General features: G+C 38.8%; 1 long non-coding RNA gene across 1 annotated transcript; it reads right to left on the bottom strand.

The window, feature by feature from the left end:
• Positions 1-438: 438 nt before the first annotated feature.
• On the bottom strand, positions 439-23,441 carry LOC129643216 (uncharacterized). The gene is made up of 3 exons (XR_008710159.1): positions 23,303-23,441; positions 7,667-7,822; positions 439-1,486 (listed from the first exon to the last, which is right to left on the bottom strand). It is a non-coding gene; the product is annotated as an uncharacterized LOC129643216 (long non-coding RNA).
• Positions 23,442-23,446: the final 5 nt, after the last annotated feature.

The following is a 23,446-nucleotide window of genomic DNA, read 5'->3' as shown; positions in this document are numbered from 1 at the left end:
TTCAGTGCCCCGACCCCATGGCAGGCTGCTGGAGATTCCTGGACACTCACAGGCAAGTCTGGCTCAGTCCCTTGTGGGATCACTGCTCCTTTCTCCTGGGTCCTGGTGCATTCAGAGTTTTGTTTGTGCCCTCCAAGAGTCTATGTGCCCAGTCCTGTGCAAGTTCTCTAATCAAGTCCCCTGGGCTTCAAAGTCAGATTCCCTGGGTGTTTTAAGTCCCTTTGCTGGATCCCCAGGTTGAGAAATCTTTTGTTGTTCCTAGAACTTTTGTAACAGTGTGAAAACTTCTTTGGTTTAATTGTTTTCCAGTTTGTGGGTCATCTGCTTAATGGGGCTTATGGTGGGGCTAATAACAACCTCCTCCAAGAGTTTTAGGGTTGAAAAACTCCAAGAGTCAAAGGGTTTTAGGATTGAAATTTTTTCTGTTTATTATTCAAATACTATTGGCTGAAGGAGGGAAAAAATAACAGGAAGTTAAAAGAGATGAAATGAAACAATGATGGTAGGAAAAGAATCTTATCAACAGAAAGGAAAAGACAAAGAGAAAGGCCCAAAGCATCTATGTGGACACTAAGCCTCCATTTTAGCTTTCAGAGACACAAATATATAGACAGTTAACAAAAGAAGAGCCTTGTAAATTTTTAAAGCTGAGCACTAGCTTTTTGTACTAAATGTTATCATAAAATGCAAAACTGAAAAACAAAGGAGCAGTCTCATTAGAACAATTCCATACCTAATGCACATCTCTTTCATTCCAATCCTTAGCCTTGGTATCTTCATTTACATATTAATAAATATCCATCTGCTTTTAATATGCATATATCTTTCTCATATTATTACACTCAGTTTTTGGCTCCATTTAAAAAGAATTTATTTTGCTATCAATGGCAGAAAACAATTTAGGAAACTGAACAGAGCAGGAAAAATGTTAAATCTAAGTATTTGAGTCAGTTATGGACTCATTAGTTTAATAACTCGTTTTCTCCAAACTTGAATAATTTGAACACATTAGTAATGATACAGCATTTTTAAAAAGTGTGTTCTTAAAATGGTAAACACTGGATCTAGGATCTGAGTTTGCAGTTATTACTTATTTAAAATAAACAACCAAATTCCACTGAGATATGGTCTCATTTTCAGGAATGGTCTATTAACAGGCAGCAGTGAGCAAAACAATTAACTATATCAGTGCATTAAAACCTAATGTGTAAACTCTGCATAGCAGCAAACACACATCCTACCATGGCCTATTAAGTAATCAGAAATGATTGCAGATAATTAGCTGGTGAACAGCTGCATAAACTCAAGTATCCCATTTTTTATCGGACATGGAGACTTCAAGTGAAAGGGAGGTCTGTCAGCTATGTCTTGAACCAGGCAGGAGTGTCACCATGAAACAAAATTAAGGATGATTCTAGGGCTGGATGGCAGATGGCCACTTCAGATTTTCTTCTGCTGCTGCTCCTAATGTTCGAGTGAATATAGTCTGTAAGTGAGAAATGGAAGCAGGGACACTACCAGTGACCAAAAAGCTCTTGTAAAATTGGAAATTGAAATAGGATAACACAGAAATCACGTTGTTAAGTTCTCTTAATGAGTGTATATCATTCGTACTTGTTTGTATTTTTAGTTCAGAGTTGATTTGCACATTCCCATATATCCCTTCTGGATGAGATTATATTTTGATATGTATCTAGATGGTGATATATACCATATATACCATGTAAACATATAGTTGTATTTGAATTAGTAAAGGTACTGGATAAGTATTTCTTTCTTAAAAAATGCAAAAAACACAGTTTCTTTCTTTTTTTTTTTTAATCCCTTTTTTGACTAAAGAAAACATGCTGGATGGACCATGATGACTATCTTTAGGAATTTGAGGTACTGATATGAAAAACAATATCATATTTATTCCATACAAGTCCAGAAAACGTAACTAAGAGACATATGTTTAATAAAGACAAAATTTCAAAAATTAGAGTTCTTAAAAGGGAAGTGAGTACACTGTAAGATTCTTAGGTCCAGCCAAGGGTGTCATCAAATAAATTCAGCATCTGATTCCTACCAGAGTGGATATGGTTAGAAGGACCTCAGGTTTTATCAAAGGTTTTTTCCTCCCATTGTAAAATCCTAGACACTAGAGGAGATGGTACATCGTAAAATCCCATCTCTAGAGGAGATCGTACAGCAATAAATAAATGTATTATCATCAATGGTGCTAAACTTTTGGGTAGTACTTGATTAATACATGCATGAAATGTTTTGTATCATGTGAAATTACATTTACACATGTTCACATGCTTTAGGCCTGCTAAGGATAAAATGGATGGATGGATAGATAATAAACATATAACTGAGAACCATGCATTTCACTCACAGAGAATTAGTTCTATCATATGGATATTATATTTATTTTCTCTCGAGTTATCCTCATTGATAAAAGCATTCATTCAACAGATGTTATTTCCATACCTGTTGCTGTGCTAGGCTCAAAGTGCTGAAAATGTAGATGAAGAATATTGCCTCAAGATGTTTAAAGTCTTTGGAGGGAAGTGAGCCTTCAAAGCATCATTCACAATTACAGTTCAGTGAGACAGAGATACAGGGTACAAGGACAAGATGGGGAAGGAATTCCCATGACAATCTGAAAGACCAGGAGTAAGGCTGGGGATGGGGAGTGTGCCAGGCAGGGCGTAGGAAGAGGCTGTGGGCAGAGAGAAGTGTTTGTAAAGGCCTATTTGGCCTGGAAAGAGGCTACTGATTACACCTCTGAATGGTGATAGAGCTAACACCTGCTAAGCTGTGCTGTGCTTAGTCGCTCGGTTGTGTCCAACTCTTTGTGACCCCATGGACTGTAGTCCACCAGGCTCCTCTGTCCATGGGGTTCTCCAGGCAAGAATACTGGAGTGGGTAGCTGTTCCCTTCTCCAGGAGATCTTCTCAACCCAGGGATCGAACCCAGGTCTCCTGCATTGCTGGCAGATTCTTTACTAACTGGTAATTAGTCCCATGTTGTTCTCTCATTGAAAATTGTCAGTTGTTCTCATCCAACTTTCCAGAATGGTTTGCTATAACTATTGTCTGTCTCCTAGGACCAGTGCTCAGGAAAGTGCTAATAAAAATGTGGATGTGTGCTGCAACTGATACCCAAAGTAGCCAAATAAATAAATAATTTTAAAAACTTTATTTAAAACAAAAATGTACTACAACCTCAGCATCACCTTAGAACTTAGTAAACTCTCCCGGATGGAGGCCCAGCTAGGTCTGCTTTAACAGTGCTCCAGGTAACCTGTCTATAACGTTAAGTTTGGGAACCACTGTTGAGCAGAGTATCTGCATGTGTTTCAGAAAAATTTTATTAATCTAAATGAATTAGAATAAACATGTAAAACTTTTTTTTTTTAAGTGTGTTGTAACAGGTAAATTAATTTGAAGTGGAATGAGGATGTAAGGTTGAAAAAAGCAATTAATGGACTGGGAGTCAGGCCAACTGGTTACTAATTCCAGCCCTGCCACTAAATGTTAACAGTAATCACCACCAAGTAATGTCCAACCCTGCCAAGATTCTGGACTTATCTTGAACCTCAGGGTTTTTCAGCCATAAAAACAAGGAGGTTATACAGGAATATTTCTAAAACCCCTTTCCAAGTCTAAAATGTGGTTCTGAAGGAGTATTAACATTTGTTATTTGCATTATTGGGCTTCTCTGGTGACTTAGAGATAAAGAATCTGCCTGCCAATGTAGGAGATGTGGGTTCAGTCCCTGGATTGGAAGATCACCAGAAGGAAAGGGCAACCCACTCCAGTATTCTTGCCTGGAGAATCCCATGGACAGAGGAGCCTGGTGGACTATAGTCCATGGGGTCCCAAAGAATTGGACATGACTCAGTGAGTAAACAACAACAGATTTGCATTATTAAAAAATTTAATCATGTCAGTCTCTTTGCAGATGATTTTAAACTGTTTTCTCCTCTTATGTCTTTTGAAAGTAGTGCAGCCCTTGCTGTCTGCTATTTCTGGTCCATCATGTTTAAACCTTTTCTTTCTTCTTTCCTGCTTTTGGGTTAGTGGTTGGTTCACTCCACAGTTATTTAAAGTAAGATCCTCTTTTATACATATTAAAACTTCCATGAAGACTCCTTGATGAAAACTACCCAATAGACTTTCAGAAGAAAACAAAACAAATAGCCTTCATCTTAGAGTGTGAAATATTCTGTCTTGAATGTCAAGCAAACAATTCACAGTGGGTAGAAAATAAGAAGAAAATAATGTTTCACTTAAGATTTCACAAGCTAGAGACCCGGGGAAAAAATTTAACCCTTCCCTTTGTATATGGTGCTTTAGAATATCCTTTCCTTCCTTCTTTCTTTCCTTCCATCCCTCCATCCATCCAACCATGTCTCCTTCCACCTATCCATCTTCTCTTGTGCTGATTTTCTTTCTGCTGAGCAGCTTTGGCACCAAATCTTGCATTTATGAAAGTGCAGACTTCTAAAAAGCAGAATTTGTTAAGCCCCCATAATGTTTAGCATAACACTCCAAACAAATAATTTCTCAATAAAAGCTTAAGGTATACAATTTTAAATTCTGCCTCAGTATAGTCTTAGCCCTAGTCAGTAAACTGGTTTTCTTCACAATTTTTGGAGCTTCTCTCCAAAATATTTTCTCTGTATTTCTGTAAGGAGGTGCCTGGAGGAGGAAATGGCAACCCACTCCAGTATTCTTGCCTAGAGAAACCCACGGACAGGGGAGCCTGGCAGGCTACAGTCCATGGGGATGCAAAGAGTCAGACACGACTTAGCAACTACACGGAAGGAGGTGCAGCTTCTGATTCACGTTTAGATTTGCTGCTTCACCTGCTCTCACTCCCTTTCTGATGTGATTTCTGACTGGGGAGCTGACATGTGGCTCTCCCTTCTTTTCCATGGAGCAGGGTTTGGCAATCCCCCCACTCCTAACACGTGTCTGGGTGATGCAGCTTCTGCTCGAGCGCCCTTGAGACCCACTCAAAGCATGCACTTGCTCACTCTAAAACTTCAATAACCCTTCTCTGTCTCGAACAGGAAATTAGAGCAGAACGCTCTGTTTTCAGCATTTATTTGCAGTCGGGTGTGCGTGCTAAGTCACTTCAGTCATGTCTGACTCCGTGACCCTTTGGACTGTAGCCCGCCAGGCAGTCATCTCACCTTTATGCCGCCACTCTTGAATCCCTAGATGGGTCTTACCTCCTGTTAGCTGATTGTCCAGCTATTAAGAGGGACTGCATCAATAACACAAAAAGAAGCTGTCTCCAGAAATCTTCATTTTTGTTTTGAAGTGAGCATAGATAATTCTGATCCCTGGTCAACTCCAGGGATATAAAATTGTGAAGGCTATCTGTTCTAAAAATACTGGAAGGTATTCATTTCTGGAGAGCACATTATCTCTGGAATGTGGGTCACTATCTAAGTCTCTCTTGGAGGCAATCTTAAATATTAGCAAGTCTTTCTAAATCATTTCTCTGTGGATAATTGTTTTGTTACGGGTCATTTTTGAGCTACTTACTGACATCACTATATACACAGTATTCATCTAATTTTACTCCCTCAACTTGTGAAATAGTTTTGTGTCCTTAAAGGGACTCCAAAGAGCTCTGGTGCCATAGTCTTTTATGTCTCAGTGCAGACAAGAATGCAGCGAGAGCAAAGTGATAGATAAGAAGTGATTTACTAGAATAGGACCCTTGTGAGGTTTACAAGCAGGCGGGTGAGAAATGCCATGCCCTGAGAACTTACTGGCTACGGTTTTATAATCAAAGGAAAAATGGGGAGGGGAAGAAGATATTCTTTGGCTACAGTTTTAATCAAAGGAAAAGTGGGGAAGGGAAGAAGATATTCTTTGTCTTTCTTAAGTAGAAATGCTTCCATCATCAGCTTCTCCTCCAGGTTGAGCACGGGAGTACTTTTGTCCCTTCATGGTCAAGCTACGTCCACAAATTATTGTTTATCATGTGTGCAGAGACCATGTCCTGGGGGTCATTGACTCACTGAGCTCACTGGGCAGACATGGGTCTCACGCCGCCGTTGTTCTACCGTTTTGAGCCATGCCTCGTGCCTCTGCTGCACGGTTTTGTCGCTAAGCAAGCCTGCTTGGTTTTGTGGTTAAGCAAACCTGCTCTCTCGAGTGATCACTAACTTACAGGGGTCTCCCATATTTTTTCTACTTATAATCTCCTAGTGGGATTAACTATTTAAACACCTACTTTGTCCCTTCACTCTGTTCCTATCACTTGTATTTATTCTCATTTTCCTCCATCCTTTTCCCCTTTGTAAGTGCAAGTGACAGCTGCTCAGCGGACTCTGCGAGTGTCCCCTTTGTAAGCGTAAATCAACCAAAGGGAGCATCTCCTAAGAGCTTTCTTTAAAGCTCAGATCAATTCAGGGGCCTTTGCAGTTTTTTTTGTTTGTTTGTTTAGGTTCAAATAAATCCTGTGTATTTTCTGCCTATGAATAATCACAATTGCAACAAAATAATATATTGGGTACCTAATTGTTTAATGTCTGTCTTCCTTTTTAAAATGAATGCTCCACGTGGGCACAGCTTTTCTCTTACTCATCATAGGATCCCCACCTCCCAGGCCAGCGGCTTGAATATAGTAGTTGTTCCATAGAAGCTGTTGAATTAATGGGATCCTATTACTTTATTCATTTTGCTGACTGCTCTTTGGCTGTTATTTTAATTCTAAAATGCAGTCCTTTGGCCTCCAAACTGATAGGGAAGGCTGCTTTGCTAATAAGCATGCTCTTGCCCCGGTAGGCAAATCCACATGTGAATAAAGCCTTTGAAATACAAATTACTATGGAAACAGAGGTTTGGGTTTCGAAGTGCAGTGCTGAGGCTGCCCTTCTCACGCTGGAGGGAGCAGGAGTCACAGACAAATCCTGGCTCCCTGGTCTCCCCACTTTCTCACAGATGCCCCCACCACCCCCACCATCTGCTGGTACCTTCTCTCTTCAGGTGGGTTACAGTACAATTGATTGTGATTGGAATACTTAATCTATTCACTATCACAGATTAAATTCTTGCTTGATTGTGTTACAGCTTCATCCATTTACCCTGATTAGATTGTTACTGGAAGTACAGGGATACCATCAAGCTGCCACCACGGTCAGATTCCTCAGGGTATTTCTGAATTTCTCCAAATAATCTTTTTGGCTGTTCCTTAGGGTATATCACTTCCACAGATAACTAATCTCATCCATTACATTTTGAATCTTCCTGATTTTATTCTTGGAGGAAGACTTGATCTCAAACTCCCCCCAGTGACCCTCCTGCCTTCTCCAGGACTAGCCACCCCTGGCAAATAACTGTTGGGGCTTGTGGAGGCCACAGACCACTCTCCTCTTTCTTCCTTTCCTGTCTGTTCCTTGTCTCAGACGAGTGGTGGCGGAGAGTTACATGTAATTACCAACCAACATAAGAGGGCTTTTCATGAATTTTTCACCCAAAGGCCTTGGACTGAACTTTCTGTCAATGTCTTGCATATATTGGAGGAGCAGGGCAGGCAGAGCAGAGTTTGTTAAAAATAATGATAGAAAGTTTCTCACTGTTCAGTGTTACACATTAAAAAAACAAAAACAAAAACAAAAAAACCCACACAATTCAGTTTATATCCAACCACTTACATTCAAGCTCACTTTTTCCAGGGTGAAGCTGTATCAGGAAATAGTTGCAAACACTTCATAGCTTGGAAGTCCTTGTTCTTCAGCATTTCAGATGTCTCTTCCATTTATACAGTCAGGTTCCTTCCCATGCTCTGTCTCCAGGTCTATATCTAATTGCTTCCAAAGACAAATGAGAGTCACAAGTTTATAAGGTTAAATACACACAAAATTCATTTTAAGTTTATTTCTTCATGCTGCACTAATCTACAGAAAATGCAATCTCTTGACACATGCCCTAAAAAACTTTACTTGAAAAGGAAAAACAAGACTACAAATAACTATACATTTTTAAAATTCAAAAATAGCTTTTCTGACATAAAGCATCATAATTCCTAAAAGGCTTCATGTTATTCTCTTCACCTAAATGAATGACCATGGCACATGCATTTTAGAGGTGAGTAAATTCTTAGCATACCCTAGCTACCTCACGGATGGATTTAAAAACATCTTTATTTTGAACCTGTGTATCCAACAGTCATGGAGAAGTATAGAACACCATGGCATAAGCAAAACATGCATGTGAGGAGATAAAATACAGCGTTCCAAGTGCAACTACTAAATTTCCACATCTTATTTTTGGGGTGAACTCCTACCACCTTAAAACAATAGGATAAAATTCTCAGCCTATTTACTCTTTATGTGCTATTTTCATTATAACTGTGTTGCTCTAGACTTTGGGAAGAAAAAGCAGAAATAAGAGGTAGGGAGAGAGGTTCTTGGTATCCATACTGATACAAGCGAGACAACACAGAGAAATACAGGAAACCACAAAAAGCAGAGATCAAGAATTCAAAATGTAAGGAGCTTCTTGTCTCATTAAATTTTAAAGTCATCCCTTTATTATAGCCTAGAATAGGAATCTAGGTTCATAACGATGACACTGAGTAATCAATTCAGTAAACGGAACAACAGATGACATGTATACAGCATATTTTATATTCAGTGCCCACCACATTTTTTAGCACTGAGTGTAGGAGTTCAACTACTGTATGTTGAATAATACTGTGAAAATAAACACAGAAATGCAATCGAGATTAGGTATACTGTACTGTGATATTTTTTATGGGACCATTTCAAGAGAATATCATAAGGAACTTTAAAAGATACCAAGGATAAAGCAAGTGAGCTGGTAACTGAGTTTAAAAAGGGATGAAAAGCCATTAAAGATTATAGGAAAAGGTCGAGAATACAGAGCTTTGAAAAATGCAGAGGTAACATGGTGTAGCAGCAGAATCCTAGATCATCTGAAACCACAGATTAAAGATTTAAGAAGGCTGTAAAGGAGACAGAGGTAGTATTTTATATAGAAAATGATTAAGATATAAATAAGAATCTCAGCATAGGCAGGACTCTGGTAAGGGCACATATTAGGCATGTTCAAGGGTGCGTGACAGATGGAAAGGCAGAGGAGGAAATGGTAGCCTCAAGTCAAGGATGCCTTAACTACTGGGGACCTTGGGAGCAAAAAAAAGTAGGAGTTTTGAAGGAAAAAGAACAAAGCCAAACTGCTGTCTAGCATAGCTAGAAAGGAGACTGCGTTCTTTAAAGAATGAAGAATGAATTGACATAATAGTTCAGGAAGATGACAGATTCAACCTAAAGAATAAAAGGTTTATTTTTAAGGCTAGGTTTAAGATAAATAAATAAGAAAATAAATTTATATATATATATACAGTATAATTAAATGTAATTAATCATGTAAATATTGTCATCACAATTACACTGGGAGATCCAAATTCAGGCTTAATTGCTCCAATAAAGGAAGTAACTATTTAATGAGATAAGAGTGTGAAATATTTTGAAAATTGTGGGAAAATGTACTAAGAAAGGGAGTTGTGCAGTGAGAAGGAGGGTAATTTTAAGAAGGCCCAAGCAGCATCTTGTTATTGGTGGCTCAGCTCCACCTTAAGGTGTGGGTGACTCAACTCTTAATAAGGACACTTCCACTGCTCTTCTAATTACACCATATTCACTTTGACAAAATTTTGAGGATGCACTGCAGTCGCTTTTACCAACTGGAATCATTTTTCCAAATCTTCTCATTAATTATAAAAATAGAAATCATTGTCCTTGTTGTTTTACAGTAAATATTCATGCAACCAAAATTTTAAAATATAACCTGGCAATTTAAGTGATTCATTACAACAGCATAATGCTTGAGACATTCTGATTAACAGAAAACTTGAAATATTTCAAGAAAAATATTTAAATAAATGAAGGTGTCTTTAGACTAAAGAAAACCAAAGCAGTTATCATTGAGAACTATAGATTCATTTCTTTCTCTTCTTCACACAAACATAAAAATGTTATCAAACTCAAGTTCAGCTGCTGACCCCTCAAAAGCCAGTAATTCAAGAGGCAAGTGTCAGTAGAAATGAAAGGTGCTTTCATCAGAAAAGCCAGCAATCTGAGTAGGAGGTAGACTCAAGTCTGGAGACCAACTCCAAAGATTCTGCTCAGCCATGACAGTGTTTAAAGGGAAGGTGGGGGTTGAGGGGGTAGGGGTCTCAGTGAATCATCCAGGCAGGAGGTTGGGTTCTGCATTCATCTCCACTGTGTGCAGCCTGGCTGACTCCCTCTTCAGGTGTTTGTCCACCCAATCTGCCTGCAGGATTGCTATGGAGGCTGTTGAGGGTGTGTGTGCATGCTGAGTTGCTTCAGTCATGCCTGACTCTTTGCGACGCTGTGGACTATAGCCCACCAGACTCCTCTGTCCATGGGATTCTCCAGGCAAGGTTACTGAATTGGGTTTCCATTTCCTTCTCCAGGGGATCTTTTCAACCCAGGGATCAAACCCACTTCTCATACATCTTCTGCATTGACCAGAGGCTTCTTTACCACTAGCACCACTTGGGAAGCCCTGTTGAGGGTAGAGTCTTTAAATACTAAATTCTACACTAGAATTTTTATAATCAATGAAGTTAAAAAGGAGTGAATAAATTCAACAGCATTACATGGCTGAAGGGAAGATGATTAAATGGGAAGATAGAGCAAAAGAAATCACTCAAATACAGCACAGAAAGCACAATGCAGCACAATATATGGAAAATATGAAATGAAGCATGAGACATTTAGGGTAGATAAAGCATGAAAAATATTGCCCAATAAATTATTGCTTTGCCATTGACAGTAATTTGCAATCCAATAAAATAATGCTTCAGTTCAGATCAGTTCAGTCACTCAGTCGTATCTGACTCTTTGCAATCCCATGAACCTCAGCACGCCAGGCCTCCCTGTCCATCACCAACTCCCAGAGTTTACCCAAACAAATGTCCATCGAGTCGGTGATGCCATTCAACCATCTCATCCTCCATCATCCCCTTATCTTCCGACCTTCAATCTTTCCCAACATCAGGGTCTTTTCAAATGAGTCAGCCCTTCGCATCAGGTGGCCAAAGTATTGGAGTTTCAGCTTCAGCATCAGCCCTTCCAATGAACACTCAGGACAGATCTCCTTCAGAATGGACTGGTTGGATCTCCTTGCAGTCCAAGGGACTCTCAAGAGTCTTCTCCAACACCACAGTTCAAAAGCATCAATTCTTCGGTGCTCAGCTTTCTGAGTCCAACTCTCATATCCATACATGATCACTGGAAAAACCATAGCTTTGATTAGATGGACCTTTGTTGACAAAGTAATGTCTCTGCTTTTCAATATGCTGTCTAGGTTGATCATAAATTTCCTTCCAAGGAGTAAGCATCTTTTAATTTCATGGCTGCAATCACCATCTGCAGTGATTTTGGAGCCCCCCAAACTAAAGTCAGCCAGTTTCCACTGTTTCCCCATCTATTTGCCATGAAGTGACAGGACCAGATGCCATGATCTTAGTTTTCTGAATGTTGAGCTTTAAGCCAACTTTTTCAGTCTCCTCTTTCACTTTCATCAAGAGGCTCTTTAGTTCTTCTTCACTTTCTGCCATAAAGGTGGTGTCATCTGCATATCTGAGGTTATTGATATTTCTCCTTGCAATCTTGAATCTAGCTTGTGCTTCATCAGCCCAGTGTTTCTCATGATGTACTCTGCATATAAGTTAAATAAGCAGGGTGACAATATTCAGCCTTGACGTGCTCCATTTCCTGTTTGGAACCAGTTTCTTGTTCCATGTCCAGTTCTAAATGTTGCTTCCTGACCTACATACAAGTTTCTCAAGAGGCAGGTCAGGTGGTCTGCTATTCCCATCTCCTTCAGAATTTTCCACAGTTTATTGTGATCCACACAATCGAAATCTTGGCATAGTTGATAAAGCAGAAATAGATATTTTTCTGGAACTCTCTTGCTTTTTCAATGATCCAGCAGATGTTGCCAATTTGATCTCTGGTTCCTTTGCCTTTTCTAAAACCAGCTTGAACATCTGGAAGTTCACAGTTCATGTATTGCTGAAGCCTGGCTTGGAGAATTTTGAGCATTACTTTACTAGCATGTGAGATGAGTGCAATTGTGTGGTAGTTTGAGCATTCTTTGGCATTGCCTTTCTTTGGGATTGGAATGAAAACTGACCTTATCCAGTCCTGCAGCCACTGCTGAGTTTTCCAAATCTGCTGACATATTGAGTGAGGCACTTTCACAGCAACATCTTTTAGGATTTGAAATAGCTCACCTGGAATTCCATCACCTCCACTAGCTTGGCTTGTAGTGATGCTTCCTAAGGCCCACTTGACTTCACATCCCAGGATGTCTGGCTCTAAGTGATTGATCACACTGTCGTGATTGTCTGGGTCATGAAGATCTTTTTTTGGTACAGTTCTTCTGTGTATTCTTGCTGCCTCTTCTTAATATCTTCTGCTTCTGTTAGGTCCCTACCATTTCTGTCTTTTATTGACCCCATCTTTGCATGAAATGTTCCCTTGGTATCTCTAATTTTCTTGAAGAGATCTCTAGTCTTTCCCATTCTATTGTTTTCCTCTATTTCTTTGTATTGATTGCTGAGGAAGGCTTTGTTATCTTCTTTGCTATTCTTTGGAACTCTGTGTTCAAATGGGTATATCTTTCCTTTTCTCCCTTGCTTTTTGCTTCTCTTCTTTTCACAGCTATTTGTAAGGCCTCCTCAGACAACCATTTTGCTTTTTTGCATTTCTTTTCCATGGGGATGGTCTTGATCCCTGTCTCCTGTACAATGTCATGAACCTCCATTCATAGTTCATCAGGCACTCTGTCTATCAGATCTAGGCCCTTAAATCTATTTCTCACTTCCACTGTATAATCATAAGGGACTTGGTTTAGGTCATACCTGAATGATCTAGTGGTTTTCCCCCCCTTTTTTCAATTTAATTCTTCAAATTAAGAAATGCTTAGATGTTAAAAAATTTTAACTTACAATTAACAGAATACAGTAAATACAGATAAAGACAGAATGAGAGAGAAGAGATATTTTTTAAAGTGATGAAAATTTTAAATATATGGTGATCTTTATCATATCTTTATGAATCATCAGATTTAGAAGTACAGTGAATTTCAAGCAGAACAAATAAGTAAAAATAAATCCACACATAGACACATTATTTGGATAATTAATGACACCAAAAATAAAGAGTTCCAAAAACTTTCCTGAGAAAATAAGTTGCACACAAAGTCAGGAAAATTAGACAACAGAATTAACTCTCAACAGAAACTATTGAAGCTAGACACAGCATAATTAATTCTTCCAAGAGGAAATAGCTATCAATTAACAATTGAGTACCTAGCAAAATTCAATAATGAGAATGAAATTAAAAACATTTTCAGACATAATTTGAGGGAGATATTCAGCATACATCTTCATCAAAGGGGCTTATTTCCCTTTCCCTTTCTCCATTTCTCATTTTTTAAAATATGTAGTACAATAATGGGAGAAGGCAATGGCAACCCACTCCAGTACTCTCGCCTGGAAAATCCCATGGACAGAAGAGCCTGGTAGGCTGCAGTCCATGGGGTCGCTAAGAGTCGGACACAACTGAGCGACTTCACTTTCACTTTTCTCTTTCACGCATTGGAGAAGGAAATGGCAACCCACTCCAGTGTTCTTACCTGGAGAATCCCAGGGATGGCGGAGCCTGGTGGGCTGCCGTCTATGGGGTCGCACAGAGTCGGACACGACTGAAGCGACTTAGCAGCAGCAGCAGCAGCAGCAGCAGTACAATAATGTGGTTTAGAATTTCAAAATTCAAAAGGATATAGCATTAGAATCTGCTGATTCTCAGCAAATCATTTCTCCCAAGGACAGTCATCATGTACTTGGAATGTGTGTGTTCTGTGTGTATCTTTAAAAAGATACATTATAAATATATAAGCAAATGTACATACATTATTTCTGCTCCTACATTTTGACGAAACTCTGTAATATTTCATGATAGACGAGGATTGAAAGATGCTTAGTTGTGTCCGACTTTTTGTGGCCCCGTGGACTGTTTCTCTGTCCATGCAATTCTCCAAGCAAGAATACTGGAGTAGGTTGCCATTTCCTCCTTCAGGGAATCTTCCCAACCCATGTATCGAACTTTAGTCTCTTACACCGCCTGCATTGGCAGGTGTATTCTTTACCACCAGCCACCTGGGAAGCCCATAGTATTCCATGATAGGGTTTTGTACAGTCCATTTATTACTAATATACATGAAGGCTGCAATAAGTCACCTTTCACATAAATACAAGTGGTAATAAATGTAAGACAAATTTCTTTAGGTAGAATTATTAGATCTAAAGTGTATTCCAATGCAGCCTATCTTACATCTATTTACCTCTCTACTGGAAACAATAAAATGACAACGGCTCCTGCATCCCCATCAAAAGAGTTTTCAAACAGGTTGATCGTTGCCAAACTGATAGAAGAGTTCAATTTTAACCTGCATTTCTTTTATGATCTGTAACACCCGGCGCATTTTCATGTTTGAAACTTATATTATCTTTTAGATGAGTTTTTATACCCATCTTCTATATTTGTATTTGTGGGAATTTACTTTTAAGGGCAGGCTTTATCTAAATTCAGTTAGCTCATGGTGTTGTTATGGGTTGGAAAAAGATTCTTCAATTTTTTATGTCTCTTTTGTCATTGCATATAATGCTTTTATACATGCATAAAATTTTAATATATTTAAATATAATACTTAAAAAAAGTTTATGACTTTTGCTTTTATGTCATATTTAGAAAGGCTTTACCTTTTAGATAATACAGTTTTGTTACTTATGCCAGTATTTTATCCATTTAGAATCTGTTCATATGTAGGTCAATTGGTATATTGATCTTTCATGGCATCACTTATTTATTATTCATTTTTTAAAAATTGAAATACTGTGACCATATAATACATTTCCACATATTTTAGAATATTCCTGGAGTTTTTATTCTATTTTCATGATGTTAATATTTATTCATGCTTTAATATAGAAAAGTTAATGATTTTACCATTGACATGTTCTTATTTTTCCAATAAAATTTTGAATTTAATTTGTTAGTTCTAAAGCTTGTTTTTTGTGAGTGTATTAAATACTTACTATTTGAAAGCATCACTACGAACAAAGCCAGTGGAGGTGATGGAATTCCAGTTGAGCTATTCCAAATCCTGAAAGATGATGCTGTGAAAGTGCTGCACTCAATATGCCAGCAAATTTGGAAAACTCAGCAGTGGCCACAGGACTGGAAAAGGTCAGTTTTCATTCCAATCCCAAAGAAAGGCAATGCCAAAGAATGCTCAAACTACCGCCCCATTGCACTCATCTCACACGCTAGTAAAGTAATGCTCAAAATTCTCCAAGCCAGGCTTCAGCAATATGTGAACCGTGAACTTCCTGATGTTCAAGCTGGTTTTAGAAAAGGCAGAGGAACCAGAGATCAAATTGCCAATTTCTGCTGGATCATTGAAAAAGCAAGAGAGTTCCAGAAAAAACATCTACTTCTGCTTTATTGACTATGCCAAAGCCTTTGACTGTGTGGATCACAATAAACTGTGGAAAATTCTGAAAGAGATGGGAATACCAGACCATCTGATCTGCCTCTTGAGAAATTTGTATGCAGGTCAGGAAGCAACAGTTAGAACTGGACATGGAACAACAGACTGGTTCCAAATAGGAAAAGGAGTTCATCAAGGCTGTATATTGTCACCCTGCTTATTTAACTTATATGCAGAGTACATCATGAGAAATGCTGGACTGGAAGAAGCACAAGCTGGATTCAAGATTGCCGGGAGAAATAGCAATAACCTCAGATATGCAGATGACACCACCCTTATGGCAGAAAGTAAAGAGGAACTCAAAAGCCTCTTGATGAAAGTGAAAGTGGAGAGTGAAAAAGTTGGCTTAAAGCTCAACATTCAGAAAATGAAGATCATGGCATCCGGTCCAACCACTTCATGGGAAATAGATGGGGAAACAGTGGAAACAGTGTCAGACTTTATTTTTCTGGGCTCCAAAATCACTGCAAATGATGAGTGCAGCCATGAAATTAAAAGACGCTTACTCCTTGGAAGGAAAGTTATGACCAACCTAGATAGCATATTCAAGAGCAGAGACATTACTTTGCCAACAAAGGTTCGTCTAGTCAAGGCTATGGTTTTTCCTGTGGTCAGGTATGGATGTGCGAGTTGGACTGTGAAGAAGGCTGAGCGCCGAAGAATTGATGCTTTTGAACTGTGGTGTTGGAGAAGACTCTTGAGAGTCCCTTGGACTGCAAGGAGATCCAACCAGTCCATTCTGAAGGAGATCAGCCCTGGGATTTCTTTGGAAGGAATGATGCTAAAGCTGAAACTCCAGTACTTTGGCCACCTCATGCGAAGAGTTGACTCATTGGAAAAGACTCTGATGCTGGGAGGGATTGGGGGCAGGAGGAGAAGGGGACGACAGAGGATGAGATGGCTGGATGGCATCACTGACTCGATGGACGTGAGTCTGAGTGAACTCCGGGAGTTGGTAATGGACAGGGAGGCCCGGCGTGCTGCGATTCATGGGGTCACAAAGAGTCAGACACGACTGAGCGACTGAACTGAACTGAACTGATTGACCTCTTGGATGTTGATATATTTCCAACGTGATTTCTCAGATGCATCTATGAGGCCAGTTTGCAATTATTTTCCCCTAATGGAATTACAAAATGAGCCCAATATGAAGAATTCCATAAGTCTCAGAAAATGTCTTGAAAACTGACTTTTTGTATCTGACCCTCAGGAAATGAAGTGCGTTTCCTTTCTATAGAGGCCACAAGGGCAGCCTGTACTCATCCAATGACAGGTGACTCTAATGGATGAATCTCGTGCACGAAAGGGTCAGAAGGAAAACGATAAATGAGTATCAGGGAGACATTGCCTTCGTTCTGAGACTGTAGGAGAACTCTTCAGCTGTACCCGAGAATGTGAGTACTATGCTGAATAATTGTGTAGTCAAGGAGAGAGGTGTGTGTGTGCATGTGTGTGCAAGCTTCATCCCCTACTCACCTCTTTCATTCTTCAAGAGTAGTCTCTGATAATTACTCTGGTATTCTCTCCACGAGAGCAAAATTTCAGTGGCAATATCAAGCTGATTGCTTTTTGCTCTTCTGTGAATAGCAACCCTGACCAATCTATTTCAAAGGACAGCACTCCAGGCATACCACACGATGCAAATGTAACGTGGCAATTTGATTTTCAAGGAGCACTTCATAGGAAGCATGGCTAAGCAAGAAGCAAACCAGTCAGCTCTCGAAAATGTATTTTATCCAACTCAGTGAAGAATCCCAGTGTAAAGGAACCCTCTTAAGTTTCTGCAAAGCCGATCATACCCCAAAGATTGAAACTGTCTTGTTATTTGTAATCTTTAGCTCATAAGTGGCAGTCTTTGCCTTCTCTGAGCATGAATGGACACTCTTTTTTTTTTTTTTTTTTTTTTTAAACTTTACAATATTGTATTAGTTTTGCCAAATATCAAAATGAATCCGCCACAGGTATACATGTGTTCCCCATTCTGAACCCTCCTCCCTCCTTCCTCCCCATACCATCCCTCTGGGTCATCCCAGTGCACCAGTCCCAAGCATCCAGTATCGTGCATCGAACCTGGACTGGCGACTCATTTCATACATTATATTATACATGTTTCAATGTCATTCTCCCAAATCTTCCCACCCTCTCCCTCTCCCACAGAGTCCAAAAGACTGTTCTATACATCAGTGTCTCTTTTGCTGTCTCGTACACAGGGTTATTGTTACCATCTTTCTAAATTCCATATATATGCGTTAGTATACTGTATTGGTGTTTTTCTTTCTGGCTTACTTCACTCTGTATAATAGGCTCCAGTTTCATCCACCTCCTTAGAACTGATTCAAATGTATTCTTTTTAATGGCTGAGAAATACTTGAATGGACACTCTTAAACATGCTGAGGGCCCTGGAACTCCACTCAAGAGCTCCACGACTGGGTTCTCCTTCCCACTCTCAGAGATGTCAAACCTGTGAACATACATTGTACACCACATTCAAGACCGAGACAAACAGAACTGCATGGAGATATTCAGAGTTCCCCGTACGGGGTGTAAAATACTGGAAATGAGACAGGCTGTTTTGAATTATCACACAGAATCTGGAGGTAAGAAAGAACCCTACCAGAGCAAAGCAGGACTTAATTTCTAATTAAGGGGCCCTTCTTCCAGGCCCGGTACTCCATAAACCACCATGGGGCATATGGATCAGTAGCTGTCACTCCAAGACCAACTCTTTGAGTGAATTCTAACTCCTTGCTTTAAAAATCAGAATATTTCCTCTGGCTCAGTCAGAATGCTTGTATCTTGTACTCCACAGATCCTAATCAAATCTCAGGTTCAGATATGAGTCTGTGTGTGCTTGAATTGCTGTCAGCTTTCTCCACGATGAAGACCGTCTCTCTGGTCTGCCAGTGTCACATGGTTCTTCCTCTACAGTCTCCTGGCTGCCCTGGGAACTTGTGTCAGTTCCCATGTCAGTTTGCTCAGCTTCCTTGCTTAGTCAGAGCAGTCGTGTGACCACGCTCTGTTAGCTGTCTCTGGGGCTTACGGCAGCAGTTCTCACATACATTGTTCTCAGGATCCCCAGATACTCTTAAACATTTCTGAGAATCACAGTGTAGATGTTTGTTATATCTATCAATATTTACCATATTGAAACTTAAAATGGAGACATTGCAGCCATCTATTTTTTAAGTAAAAAATATTTAACCCATTACATGCTAACAAAATATTTTGTGGAAAATAGCTAGATTTTTCAAAACAGAAACACATTTAGTGAGAAAAGTGGTATATCACTTTACATTTTTGCAAAACTCTTTAATGGCTGGCTTAGAGAAAGGGCATTGGATTCTCATTTCTGCTTCTGAATTCACATTGCAATCTGTTCTTTTAATTGATGTTCCAAGAGAAACTGTGGCCTCACACAGCTGCTGTGTCCTTGGAAAGGGGAGAGTATTTTAATTGCTTTGCTTCAGCTAATTTTGAATTTTCTTCTTTGATAAAACACCAAATCTTGACAAGTGGTGATTTCTTAAATGCCGCATGCAGTGGAGAAACTGAAACCCTATCAGTGAGCTTCTTTTACTCCATTATCCTGAAAGTCATTGGTTTGTCTTGGTCTTGAATGAGTCTTTTGCCCGAGCATAGTATTGTAACATCATTTGTTAGTCATATGGAAAATACTGAATAGCTGATTTACATAGCTCTTACAAATATTGATGATTTCATTAATGATATAAAAATATTTATTATTATAACTACAGATTTCACAAGAAAAGTCAAGTAGTGAGGAGCTGTTAAATCTCAGTGAAGTTAAGTATTCCAAAATTTAATTTTCATGTAAAAACTCAAATGTTATCACTGATAAATCATACTGACAATTGTTTTTCTTTTTTTTTTTTTTGACATACCAGGCTTACTTTACTAATTTTCAGTGTAATATCTGTCAAATACCCAGATCTGTATAACTATAGTTTATCTACTAATCATTTGTTGAAATAAAACATTTGTTGTTGTTCAGTTGCTAAGTCACGTCCAGCTCTTTGTGACCCCCTTGGACTGCAGTACACCAGGCTTCTTTGTCATTTACTATCTCCCTGAGTTTGCTCAAACTCAAGCCTATCGAGTCAGTGATGCCATCCAACCATCTCATCCTCTGTCGTCCCCTTCTCTTCCTGCTTCAATCTTTCCCAACATCAGGGTCTTTTCCAATGTCAGCTCTTCGCATCAGGTAGCCAAAATATTGGAGCTTCACCATCAGTCCTAATGAATATTCAGGACTGATTTCCTTTAGGACGGACTGGTTTGATCTCCTTGCAATCCAAGGGACTCTCAAGAGTTTTCTCTAACACCACAGTTTGAAAGTGTTAATTCTTCAGTGCTCAGCTATCTTTATGGCCCAACCCTCACATCCATACATGACTACTGGAAAAACTGGTGCATTGCAAAAACATTGGCCAGTTTTAGCTCAAAACTCAGTCACAGTGTTTTCCCCATGATAACACTGCACTTCACTATTGAGCTGACATACTCTATGGGTAATTCCAGTTTCGTCAGACAATGTTAAAAAAAGACATATCAAGGGTTGACATTTAATAATAATTAATACTATTTTCTGCCTCATCAAGGGCATTCTTAAGAGAAAGTGGCAATTTTTTTCCTTTGGTCACAAGTGTGTGATGGTGAAAAATAGGATGACAACCTGCATGGTTGGGCATCACTGTGTTATGCTAATATGTGAACCATTTTACCCATTATTGCTAGCATCAGTGCAGTGAAAAAGGCAAGCAGTGCCTTAGTACTATCGTGACAGATGTTTAGACTTCATGGACCATGTGGGACTGTCTTAGGAACCTTCAGGGCCCATGTGCCATGCCTGAAGTGCTGGCCTGATACAGGGCATACCCAGCGCTGGTTGTATATTAAAAGAATGGAAAGATTATTTACACACTTTTGCTCAGGTCCCAAGCCAGACTGATTAAATCACAACTGTTGAGAGTGGGGCTCAGTATTTTTTTTTTTAAAAGATTCCTAGGTGTTTCTACTATCAGTAAAGTTGAGAAACTTTAGTCTCAGTGGTATTTGAACCTGTTTTCAGGTGTTTGTTCCTATTTTAAATTTTATTATTCTGGCTTTTCCCAAGTTCTTTGATGTGCTAAGAGTACTTACCATTCTTCCATCTCATTCAGATCTTAAACTCTGTAAGAAAACTTTTTAGACTTTAAACAAAGAAGATGATAAAGCATTAATGAACTATCACCTAGTTTGTGCAATTAATTGGCCTTTTTTTTTTAACCTTATTGCATTGCTTTTTATTAAAAGACAAATATCAAAATAAACCGCTTACCTCCCATTTGTTCTTAAAAATTAATCAGGGGACTAGGTTAGAGTAGGTATAGTTTTAAATCATTCTTTTGTAATTACTCCCATAATGGGAATGGTGATCAAAAGGCTGTTCTCTCAGAGTAAAAGTATTTGAATCACAAAGATTGCAATCCCCTGCATGTACTAGACCTAGAGAAGTATCAGTACAATTTTAAAACATGTCTAACAATGCATATATTTTAAAATGTGTCCTTCTTGTTTCATCACAGTACTTTATCTTGAAGCCATTTGGTTTATTGAGAATTTATTCTATTCTTTGTATTTTAGAATGATTATTGATTGCTATATGAACTTGTTCTTGGTAAAGAATCCATATGGTGGTTTTTTTTTTTTTTGCATTTACTGATAAGCAAAGAAAATCATATTGTGATGTATTAAATTCCTTCTTATACATAGAACTTTTCTCGATTTTGAATTTCACTGGGTAGACTATTCTTGCATCAGTGGACAAAGAGTTAAGCTTGTTGATATAAATATGTGATAGCTCTCTGTAAGGGATAGGATTTCCTGATAAATATTAGACCATAAAGCAAAGGGTAGCAGTATTATAAAAATAAGTTTTCTGCTTATGACATCTTTTCTTATGAAAAAATATAAAATCCTTTTAAAGATAACTTATCATTTTTTATGCTAACCCTCCCACACCTGAGCATACTTTTCTTTTTCTTTCCTTCAAAAATAAAACAAGCCAAGAAAGTCTCAGTGACACCAAGGGAGCTAATGGCAAAAATCCATGGATGCGGTCTATGGGCACTAGCCCTCTAGCCTGGTTGGTAAAACTATTCACAAAATGTCATTTGAACACTTTACTAGATGGAACTTAAGATGAGACTAGGAGGGGAAAAAGTATTTTTCTCCCTTCATATGGACTGTAGTTCTGAGCTGTTATCAAGCTGTCTCATATACCACCAAAGAGTGACTGATAGTCAGAGTCCAAACGAGAGGGAGAGAATTCCTCCAGGTCAGAAGAAGAGGATAATGATTTTTTAAGAGTATATCAGGAGATTGATGACTTAGAGAGGACTTTCAGGCAGGCAAAGGAAATGGCTGGAAATAAACGTCTTGAGCTGTGCTAGTTTTCTGCCGTTGCTTTCAGAGCTGCCAAAGGGAACAGCTTCACAGCCTTATTGACCATTAAGCCAGTAACATTTCCATTAAAATTTCCTAAATTAACTCTCTGGATGCTTGTGGACAAAGAGCAAATGGTCAGGCCTGAGGTTTCACTGACTTAACAATATTCGCTCTTCTTTTATTTGTTATTATTAGTTTCACTCTCTTTTAAATGATCACTGTTTCAAATAAATTATTTAAGTTATTTATTTAAACTATCAGTACATCAAACTTGTATGAAACAGGGAAGGAATATGAAATCCTATGCTCCCTTCACGGACCACATTTACTTTGGATTGCGGTCCCAGGCTCTCTGTTCTGCTGGACCCCTGAGATGGGACTCCACACAGGGTGCGTGTGAGTTCCCTACACTTTTATCTGTGACAGTGCCTAGTACCATTATCTTGGGGGGAAAAATTACATCTGCATATAATTTTGTATCTTGTCTTTTCTTCCTTACAGAGTATTACCCAATGATTCATTAACTTCTCAGATTATTTAGTTACTATCTGTTTCAGTCATTTCTACTAATTTAATTTTTCACCTCTACTTTCAGTGTTAATTGAGAAATTTTGATGTTTAGTTTGTTTGACTTCTCTTATGTTACAGATGTCTTATTTGAAGTATCTTGTCTTGTTTCCACTTTTATAATCCCTTTTCCCCCTCTCTGCCACTTTTCCTGTTTCTTGATTCTCATCCTTATTTCAAAGTCATAGGAAAGAGTCATAGATCTGTAACCATTATTTACCATATACAATGTCTCAGGTATAGATCTTTTTCACAGTCTTACTCTGAGATAGGAATTATCGTTTCCCCCAGTTTGCTGATATTGAAACCCAAGCTTAGAAAGAACATGTGAATTGATGAGGTTGGTAGGTGTCAGAGTCATGGGTGGACTCAAGCTATGCTGCCTTTCCCTGCAGAATGAGATTCTTGACCACTCTGCCTGTGAGGCTATTTCTAACCATTACCACAGAGTGTCCTTTTAAAAAGGAAGTTAATATTAGTTATTAACTAACATGATTATGTTAACCTCAAAAGAATTACAATGCATTCCAAATAGCAGAAGCGTCCCTTAATGGTCCTTTACAAGGCTATGATCTGTACATTTATCCAAAGCCATCTTGAAGTCATTGGTGTTTTTTACACTTTGCATCTCATAGAGCAGAATTTTCAGAAGTTTGTTGCTCACCCAATTAAGTCCTCCTCCTTTTAGACCTCTAGAAGTTCTGCGCTCATCACTCCTTTCAGCTTCATGACAGTTCTCTGAGCTGCTGCCTTCATCTGGGTTCACTCCCTGCCCCTCTTCTTGCATTATTGGCACCTGTCATATCTC

This window comes from Bubalus kerabau, chromosome 2, assembly GCF_029407905.1.
Source record: "Bubalus kerabau isolate K-KA32 ecotype Philippines breed swamp buffalo chromosome 2, PCC_UOA_SB_1v2, whole genome shotgun sequence".
Lineage (NCBI taxonomy): Eukaryota > Metazoa > Chordata > Mammalia > Artiodactyla > Bovidae > Bubalus > Bubalus kerabau.
This window is presented reverse-complemented; position numbering and strand designations above follow the sequence as displayed.